The 10,012-nt window shown below is 45.2% G+C and overlaps 1 long non-coding RNA gene and 4 other non-coding genes across 5 annotated transcripts in view; 1 reads left to right on the top strand and 4 right to left on the bottom strand.

Annotated features, from left to right (window-relative positions):
• LOC102488949 (uncharacterized) overlaps window positions 1-7,886 on the bottom strand; it is an 8,475-nt gene extending 589 nt beyond the window's left edge. The window contains exons 1-2 of the long non-coding RNA XR_335051.2: window positions 7,571-7,886; window positions 2,819-2,856 (exon numbers count right to left, since the gene is read on the bottom strand). This is a non-coding gene — a long non-coding RNA (uncharacterized LOC102488949). The remainder of the gene's footprint in view (window positions 1-2,818; window positions 2,857-7,570) is intronic.
• On the bottom strand, window positions 5,292-5,363 carry TRNAW-CCA (transfer RNA tryptophan (anticodon CCA)). Its single transcript has one exon. It is a non-coding gene; the product is annotated as a tRNA-Trp (tRNA).
• TRNAG-UCC (transfer RNA glycine (anticodon UCC)) lies at window positions 6,492-6,563 on the top strand. Its single transcript has one exon. It is a non-coding gene; the product is annotated as a tRNA-Gly (tRNA).
• Window positions 7,020-7,091, bottom strand: TRNAD-GUC (transfer RNA aspartic acid (anticodon GUC)). Its single transcript has one exon. It is a non-coding gene; the product is annotated as a tRNA-Asp (tRNA).
• Window positions 7,724-7,795, bottom strand: TRNAP-CGG (transfer RNA proline (anticodon CGG)). The gene has a single exon. It is a non-coding gene; the product is annotated as a tRNA-Pro (tRNA).
• Window positions 7,887-10,012: the final 2,126 nt, after the last annotated feature.

Here is a 10,012-nt window from a genome sequence, read left to right as displayed (position 1 = left end):
ATGGTCGCGGGGCGTACAGTCGCGGCCTTGCCAGCTCACTGAACCGACCGGAAGCGATGCTCAAAGGTCAAGGGGCTCAGACGGGTCCTGGAGCCCCGCCGGGTCGGACTCCTCCAGGATTGAAGTGTGGCTATCCTCCCTGGGGATGATTTCTCACTATCTCTCTCTCTGTCTCTCTCTGGTGAGTGTACATGCCCTATACCAAAAAAGGAGGGGGAGGAGAATATTCTAAAGAACATCTGTGTAACTACTATTTGGTTAGTCAAATCTGATCATGTTTTGTTATATTTGCTTCTGATTTTTCTTTTTTCTTTAGAGAGGTTTTTACTACAGGGCAGATGCGCTCACTGGAGAAACAGGCAGAGACAGAGAGAGACAGAATGCGAGAAATCATTGCCCAGGTGCATGGCCACACTACAATCCCTTCTCCTCCATTCTCTTGGGCACACATGCACACATGCCCAGTGTGAGCTTTAAGCCACCGGGTCTGGGACTCGAACCACTGTCGACTACATGGGAGTCCAGCAACATAACCATTATGCCATCTGCTGGTCCCCTGGTTTTTCTTCTTAATGAAATGAAAGAAATATAGGTGACGTTCTAGTGTAAGTTTTCAAGAATTATATATATGGTTTCTTTATCCTTTTCTGCTATTGCTGTTACGGAAGGAATTGGGTCCCTCCAAAATTCATATATTAAAACCCTAACCCCCTGTGACCAGCAGTTAGAGTAATGACTATGTTGCTGAACTCCCATGGAGTCAACCGCGATTCTAATCCCAGACCCGGTGGCTTAAACTCACACTGGGCATGTGTGCGTGTGTGCCCAAGATCCCGAGAGGAGAATGGAGGAGAAGGGATTGCGGTGTGGCCATCCCCCCTGGGGGCTAAGTTCTCACTTTCTATCTCTCTGTCTCTCTGTCTCTCTTCACCCTATAGCAAAAACATCTCCAAAAAAAAAAAACCTAACCCCTAATGAAACTGAATTTCAAGACAGGGCATTTGGGGGTAGAGATAAGGTTAAATTAGATCATAAGGATCATAAGGAAGGGACCCTGATCACATAGGGCTGGTGTCTTAATGCAAAGAGGGAAAGACACCAGCCTTCCAGCTAGTCAGAATCATGGGCACTCAGAGGGTTCAGGTTCACCTGGGCCTTCACCTATGGTTCCCTCACTTGCAGCCATGTCCTACGATGCACCATTGCAGGCAGCATCTTGGTCTTAGGCCTCTGGCCTTCAGAACTGTGAGAAAATAAATGTTCATTGGGCCAGCAGGTGGTCTAGTGGTTAAGATAGCTAAATCCCACATGGCCGACTGCAGTCTGAGTACCGGACCTTTGACTTGAAAATACTCCAGGCAAGTGTATGTGTGTGCCCCAAATCCCAAGACGAGAGTGGAGAAAAGATGGCAGCATGGCTATTTCCCCTGGGGAGTGCTCTGCTAGTATCTCTCTTTGTCTCTGGAGAGCACACGTATCCTATAGCAAAAATAAATATTTATTTATTTATTTATTGTTTAAACCTTGCTATTTGTGGAATTTTGTTATGCCAGTCCCAGCAGACTAATAAAGTCAGTAAAAAAACTACAACTAGTTCAGGTAAGACTATTAATCATTGGGATACTTCAAAAATGAGGGTGCCCAACCAGGTAAAGAACCAGAACCGGGGAACCAGCAGTTGGTGTAATGGCTATGTCGCTGGACTCCCACGTAGTCGACCGCGGTTCGCGTCCTGGACCTGGTGGCTTAAAACTCACGCCGGGTGCGTGTGCATGCGTGCCCAGGATCCCGAGAGGAGAATGGAGGAGAAGGGATTGCGGCGTGACCATCCCCCCTGAGGGGTGATTTCTCGCTTTCTGTCTCTAATGTCTCTCTGTCTGTCTGGAGAGCACACGCGCACTATAGCGAAAATCTCTCAAAAAAAAAAAAAAAAAAGGGAAAAACCCCAAAAAAAAAAAAAAAGGGAAAAAAAAAAAAAAAAAGAACCAGAACCGGCTGAAGTGGTTGTTAAAGGCAAAGGGAATCCAGAATGAGTAGAAGAGCAGAGTTATAAACAACTGCTTCTGATGAACCTGGGATCTTGTCGTACGGCTTCAGCACCATGGAGCATGGCTTTCCTGCTGCACTGTTGCAGCTGGTTGGCCTCTTCTGTGGTTTAGGGCTCATGTGATTACTTTGAGCACACCTGGATAAAGCAGGCTATTCTCCCTAGTATAAGGGAATACACACTGCATCAGGCTGGATGAAAGAATATCACTATTTTGTATCTTTTCTTTTAAATTTTTTGCCATAGGGTGGCATGTGCTTGCTAGAGAGAGAGAAGGAAAGTGAAAAATGACCTCATTCTCCTCTCACACACATGCGCCTGATGTGTTTTTCAACTGCCAAGTCCAGGACTCGAACTGTAGAGCCCTTCTCTTTTTGTTTTATTATTTTCAAGGTTTTGGCTGTAGGGCGCCTACACTCAAACTGCAGTAGACCACGTGGGAGTCCAGCACCTTAACCACTACACTACCTGCTGGCTCAGTTCTCTCCTCTTTTCTTTTCTCCTTTTTTTCTTTTCTTTCTTTCTTTTTTTAACCCCTTTTTTCTTTTCTTTTATTCCCCCCACCCCTACCCTATCAGGGCATGAGTTTTATTCACTATCAAGGAATAGAATAGTAGGAACTTCGCTCACAAATCAACGTGTCTTGAGCTGAGGATAAGATACAGCAAATGTATCTTATACAGTAATGAAGGGATGGGATAAGGTAATAGAGGGAAGGAATAAGAGATTTTTTTGGAAAAGGCCAGAGTTTCCCAGAATTCCAAAACTTACCTCCTTTTTCTCCTTGTAAGGTCATTTCTGGTGGTAACCTAGGTGATTATAAAGTATCCTATGTGATTATAAACTATCATGGTGCTGGTAGGTGTGTCATTTTATATTCTTACTTTTTTAACTACTTAAAAAAATATTTAACTTTATTATTATTTTCCAGTTTGACCAGACAGAGAGAGAGAGAGAGAGAGAGAGAGAGAGGGAAAGTGAGAAAGCAAGCCACCAGGTCCAGGACTTGGACTGTAGTCAGCCATGTGGGAGTCTAGCACCCTTAACCACCATGCCACCTGCCAGCCCCTGTTTCATATTCTTTTTTAGAGAGACTTTTGCTATAGGGCCTGTGCATTTGACCGAGAGACAGAGAGACAGAAAACGAGAAATCACCTCTGCCATGCTACAATCCCTTCTTCTCCAGTTTCCTTTCAGGATTTTGGGTGCGCACACGCACATACACACTCACACACACACACACACACACATGTGCCGGGCGTGAGTTTGAAGCTGCCGGGTCTGGGACTTGAACCTCAGTTAACTATGTGGGAGTCCAGCGACATAACCATTATACCATCTGCTAGTCCCTGTATGTCATTTTATAGTCTAATGCAGTACAATAAAGGTATAATGAGTTTGAAGGTTAGGCAGTAGTTGGTTCAGGCAGCATCTTAGTTCTGAGTGGTTCAGGTTGGGCTTTTTAGTAAAGGCCTTATTTTTAGCTATTGGCATCCATCCTGTTGTGTGTGTGTGTGTATGTGTGTGTGTGTGTGTGCATGTGTGTTTAATTATTTTTCGGTTGTAATTTTGGGAGTGGCTAGTCTGGGTTGTCTTTGCTTTTAGTGTATCTAAAACAACAATTTTTTTTTTTAAAGATAAAATGACTCTGGACTTCTGTTAGTAACTGCTGAGAAGTTTAGAGAAAGATTATATTTGTGCTTAGTACTCTTGTGTTTTACAAGACATAAATAGTTGTCTTAAGACATCAGAGATGATTGAAAACATTTTTAAAAATTGGATGCAAATTCTGAATATAAGAAGGCAACACTGGAAAAAAAAAAGAAAAAGAAAAAAAAAGGATAACTTTTGCTTGGAAAAGTCACACAGACCTTTGGACAGCAGTATAGTTAGCTGTTAGATGGCTCCCGAATGGCCTTTAGGGTAATTTTCTGTCAGAAAATAAGGAGATGGTTGCAGCGACCTTTGGCCTGAATCCTTCAGTCAGAGCCCTTCCTTACTGGCAGCCAATGCCCATAGATGGGCTGATAAGGCCATGCTGGCAAGAAAGCTAATTAGAGTACCCTCCAGCCATTCCTTATAAATACATCACATCTCCTCAGTGGGGTGGGCTGAAGCACCTCTGACTTCAGACCTCAGGGATGTTCTTTTTCTCAATAAATTTTTCTTTTTCTCTTGAGGTGGTACCTCCTGAATCTTACTCTGAAAACTAATAGCAGCTTTTAGAGTTTTCAAAAAAGGTTATAGAAAATGTGTATTATAAAAAAAGCTATGCATGGATGCCAGTAGGTAGCATGATGGTTGTGGTGTTTGACTCCCACATTGCCAACCATGATTTGAATTCCGGACCCAGCAGCTTGAAACTCATGCCAGGCATGTGTGCTCACATGCCCCAAATCTCAAGAGAATGGAGGAGAAGGGATTGCAGTGTAGCCATCCCTCCAGTGGGTGATTTCTCATTTTCTCACTCTCTGTCTTTCTGTCTCCGGCAACCACATACTCCCTATAACCAAAAAACCTCTTAAAAACAACAACAACAATAAAAAATATGCATGGATTTCAAAAATTCTGCACCAAAATAAACTCGTACTTTAATTCAGTTTCCCTTTGAACTTTTCAAAGAATCTTAGCCAGGAACTGAAGTTTCAGGAGTTTATGTCACAGACTTAATTCTATAAAGGCAAAGAAAAAAGATACACAAAGATAATCATGGCAACATTTTAAATATCATGAAAAACGTGTAGATAACCAGACAAGCAAAATATCTAACTTTATAAAAATTGTTTAATAATGTCCAGATTGTAATCAAATTATACAATCATAGCTGCAAGGACTATAGAATCGTATTACAATGATGGTGAAATAATAAGAATATAAGATAATGGACATCATGGACAAGTACAAGGTAAATTGACAAAAATAAATAGTGGCTTGGCATAATAATTATACATGACTACTATTATTTTTAAAATGACTAATTAGTGGTACATTCTTTCAATAAATAACATGTATTGCTCTTCTGTGTTACATAACCTAGATCATCTACAAAATTAAAGGTACTGCTATTTTAATTGGTTGGTGTAGTGGAAACATTAAAATGAAATAAAAGTACCTAAGCTTGTATTTAGGAGAAAAACCACATAAACACTGAAGTTCATATTTTACTAGTATAATACAACTATGAGACTATTTTCCTGAAAAAGTCATTATTACAATCCACGCACCGAAAATATATACCAATTTGTGACCCCGACGTGATTTGAACACGCAACCTTCTGATCTGGAGTCAGACGCGCTACCGTTGCGCCACGAGGCCCCCGTGAATATAGCTTCTGACGGGTGGTGTGAACAGACTTCTCGTCAGCAATAGGGGATGGGGCTTAACCCTCAGGCACCGGCTCGAAAGTTTTATCCTGTGGGTTGCACAAGGCCCCAGCGGCTGAGATGCGCGCGCGCCCATAGAAAACGCTTCTTTTGAGTGAAAGATGAAGAGGCCTATGTGCTTAAATGCACTTAGGTTCGGACCATTAATATTGGGACATACTGATCTCGCACTACAGAGAAATTGATATTTATGTGCTTGGGACTGTTTTTTTTGAGGATGAAGTCATCGCGGCGTCACTGCACTCCTGGTACCCTAGACAAAGTTTAAGACTTAATCACAACTCGGTGGGCGACTCAGACAATCCTTTTATTTAGCTTCTGTGGACTTTGTCCTCAGAAAGGAGCTCAGCAGTGGTGAAAGGCGAGCGCCGCTTATGCGGGTGATTCGTGTTGTGCGCTATGTCTGTCTGGATTTAATTAATGCTGATTCCGTCCTGATCTGGAGTCAGACGCGCTACCGTTGCGCCACGAGGCCCCCGTGAATATAGCTTCTGACGGGTGGTGTGAACAGACTTCTCGTCAGCAATAGGGGATGGGGCTTAACCCTCAGGCACCGGCTCGAAAGTTTTATCCTGTGGGTTGCACAAGGCCCCAGCGGCTGAGATGCGCGCGCGCCCATAGAAAACGCTTCTTTTGAGTGAAAGATGAAGAGGCCTATGTGCTTAAATGCACTTAGGTTCGGACCATTAATATTGGGACATACTGATCTCGCACTACAGAGAAATTGATATTTATGTGCTTGGGACTGTTTTTTTTGAGGATGAAGTCATCGCGGCGTCACTGCACTCCTGGTACCCTAGACAAAGTTTAAGACTTAATCACAACTCGGTGGGCGACTCAGACAATCCTTTTATTTAGCTTCTGTGGACTTTGTCCTCAGAAAGGAGCTCAGCAGTGGTGAAAGGCGAGCGCCGCTTATGCGGGTGATTCGTGTTGTGCGCTATGTCTGTCTGGATTTAATTAATGCTGATTCCGTCTCTACTACAGCTAGACTCTCGCCCCATAGCACTCAGCTTCTGTATAAAACTTTAGGAACTCCAGAACAACCACTTGCTATGGAGCGTTGGTGGTATAGTGGTGAGCATAGCTGCCTTCCAAGCAGTTGACCCGGGTTCGATTCCCGGCCAACGCAAGTGGTTCTTTTCCTTTTTTTTTAAACCTCAGCAGGGAGGTGCCAAGGAAACAAACAACTCCCTGTCTCTGCACCCGGGGCTGTGCAGAACGCAGGCGGGGTGGAGGGGCGCAAGCACCTCGCTCAGTTTCAAACCGAGATTAAAAACGTCCATTTATGTCCGGGAGGAAGCAAGCTTAAGGTCAAGTCAGACAGCGAATTACGCGAGTTGAGTCAGTTTTGCGCGCTGTGTTTACTAAGCTATCGTCAACGATAAATGATAAATATGTTGAATAATGGTTAACTTAGCCACATATTTAAATAGTAAGTTATTTGCAATGAAATATAAACTTGACACTTAGATGATAAAGTTATAAAACCAGAATTAAAAATAATAGCTATTAAAAAGTGAGTGCACCTCTCCCCGTCGGGGAATCGAACCCCGCTCATAGTAGCTATTAAAAAGTGAATGCACCTCTCCCCGTCGGGGAATCGAACCCCGGTCTCCCGCGTGACAGGCGGGGATACTCACCACTATACTAACGAGGAGTAAGCTGATAGGCAGCCTGTCCATATGCTTGATCTGGGACGTTTACCATGTACGACACAATGACAATGACAACGTGAAGCCCACTGGTTAATGTTCTCATAACTATCTAGTATTGCTGACCGGAAACCTATGCACATTTTAGAGCACAGCTGAGAGCCACCCTCCAGGAAGGAGGAAAGGAGCAGAAATGATAAACAAACAAAAAGTCGTTTCGCAGGGCTGCAGAAAACCAACCAAGAGTATGAAAACCTACAGAGACTGTAGTTTGACCGTTCCTGGGCTCTACCAAACACACTCCAAATAGATCCCACCCCATTCCACTTTTTATTTATCTCTTTAGATTGATCAACATCAATCCAATCAAAACCAGGTTCTGTTGGCCCAGGTGAGATACTAAACTTTCAGAAAGCAAGTAGCAGAAAGTGACCTTGGAGGCACTATTTCTGGCACGCCAGGCAGAGCTGCGAATTGAACTTACCATCAGGACGTCCACTCAGAACAAAAGAGCTGTGGCACAACACTTTTCACTGACCAATTTCCAGTCCAGCATTCCGAAGCATTGTTCAAGTATTGAGAACACACTCTTTGGGGCATGCAATATCAAGCAAAAAAGAAAACAAAAACCTAGAAAGGGCTCGTCCGGGATTTGAACCCGGGACCTCTCGCACCCGAAGCGAGAATCATACCCCTAGACCAACGAGCCGACGCACAGGAAAGGCCGCGGACGTCCTTAGAGGTCGTACTAGATTTGCTACAGTGGGAGGCCCTCAGAACCGGTGGAAGTGTCCTAACTCTTGTTCCACCCTAAAGCTGAATACTCTGAATCAAGAGTCTGGGAATCTCTTGGCTCAGGCCCTCAGACTCAGGCTCCTCCCAGGAAATAGCGTCAAGGAAATAAGAGGGAGTGCGCTCGGTCTCCGGCTCGCCCTCGCCCTCGCCCTCGCCCTCGCCCTCGCCCTCGCCCTCGCCCCGCCCTCCAGAACTGCCTCGATCCCTTCCATCTGTTCCCCTACTCAGGTTGCAGGTTCTGCTGGTCGGCGACTCCACACCATCTCGTAACCTGGGGTATGGATCTTTTCGCTATCCTCCTGCGGTCCTTGAACCCAGACCCCCGACTCCCGACCCAGAGCTTTGAAGACAAGCAGTAGAGTTGCCTGGTTTTAGGACGGTTAATGAGCCCCGAAATCCCTGGGTGAACACCATTCTCTTATCTTCGTCCCTGCGTCTGTCCATCCTCCTGGAGTGACAGACAGAGTAAGCCCCAGGCCAGACCTGTCGACAGTCTGTTCTTATTGGATCATGAGGGACAGAGGGAATGACTTCAGGGTTGAGAAGACCCCTGGAGGAGGCGTGATTGAGCTGGGTGGCTGGCGGGGTCGGGGAGGGGGACCGGCTTTCCAACCTGTGGAATATGTCAGGGGCGCCAGGTCTTACCACCGGACGGTCCCTGACGCCTGTACACCGCTACTAGCACTGGTCTCCTGGTCTGTTTGTTCTGGGGCCCCTACTTCCCTTTCTAGAGTCCGCTCTCCTGGAATGGTCCAGAGGGGACCCTCCTAGTTGCCTCCTAAGATTCTGGGTAAGGGGCTCTGGGGCAGGCAGTGTGGTCCAAGGCCTGCAGGCCCGGCATTGGGTTTGTAGTGTCCCCTTGCTCCTCTGTCATTCTCCAAAGCTTGCTATACACTCGCTGTGCTTTACGTGTGAGCTGCAGAGAGTGGGGGGAAGGAGGAGAGGGAGGGGGCGCGAGGGATAAGTTACAGTCCACGGATTTGCCTTCCCTTAGCCCAGTGCCTGCTCTAGGGTGTTTTCCTAGCAGAGTTCAGACCTGCAGCTGCCCTGGACCAGCTTGGTAGCTAGCATCTGGCTAAATCATCATCGTCCACACTGGAGTTGCGTATTTCATGGGGCTAGGCTCTTCCAGATGCCCAACGTACAGGTACTTTTGTTGGAAGGACTCAAGTGAGGGGTTCTGCTTAGCTTTTCTTTTCCAGGTGTCCCTAGGGAAACAGTGGAGGATGGCAGCAGAGGGCAGGCCAGCCTTTTCCATCAGTACTCCAAGGTTTTCAGGTGGATGAGGAGGTTCTTAGGGTTGATCTGGCATTATATCCCCCTTTTTCAAGTCCTCTTCCTCTACTCTTGGGCCTCTAGGCATCTCTCTTTTCCCTGGTCTCAGGTACTTAATCCATAAAGAGGCGGAGGCCTAAATCCTATATGAACATTTTGAAAGCTATGGCTTTTCATTCTAGAAAAATGCATGTACTACCAGGAAGTTCAAAGATACCCTGAAACCTTGTCCATGAGTCCATGAACTCCACTTAGAATCAAAGGACTAACATGTAAATAGCTAATCATTGTTTAAACATAGGTGGAAGTATTTTACATTTCAACAGGTGCCAAAGCTTTATACTAAAGATTGCTACTAAAGCTTAACTTTGGGCAATAAGTTTGAAAGCTATTGGGTAAGAAATTGGAAAGGGTGAGAAGATATCCTTGGTGAATTGGAGGCAATGGAGGCCCTGCCAACACTTTCCTAAAGGACAACCCTGACATACTCCTAAAGTTCTCCCTCTTCTTTAGACTCTATATCTTGTTAATTCCTGAGTTCTGTTTTTTTGTTTTTTTTTTTTAAATCCTAAGCATGTCTTGAATTAATTTCTTCCTACTGCTGCATGAGTACAAACCTTGACATCTCTGGGGGACCAGCAGTTGGCGTAATGCTCTGTCACTGTAGTCGACCGTGGTTCGAGTCCCAGACTTGGTGGCTTAAATTCATGCTGGGCTGTTGCCAGCGAGCACATGTGCACCCCCAAGATCCCGAGGGGAGAATGAAGGGATTGTAGCATGGGCATCATCCCAGGGGGGTTGATATCTGTCTCTCTCTGTTTTTCTGGTGAGCGCATGCACTCTATAGCAAAAAAAA

The sequence above is a fragment of the Tupaia chinensis genome, unplaced genomic scaffold (assembly GCF_000334495.1).
Source record: "Tupaia chinensis unplaced genomic scaffold, TupChi_1.0 Scaffold000330_1, whole genome shotgun sequence".
Lineage (NCBI taxonomy): Eukaryota > Metazoa > Chordata > Mammalia > Scandentia > Tupaiidae > Tupaia > Tupaia belangeri.
Note: the sequence above shows the minus strand (reverse complement) of the source record. Positions and strands in the feature narration are given on the sequence as shown.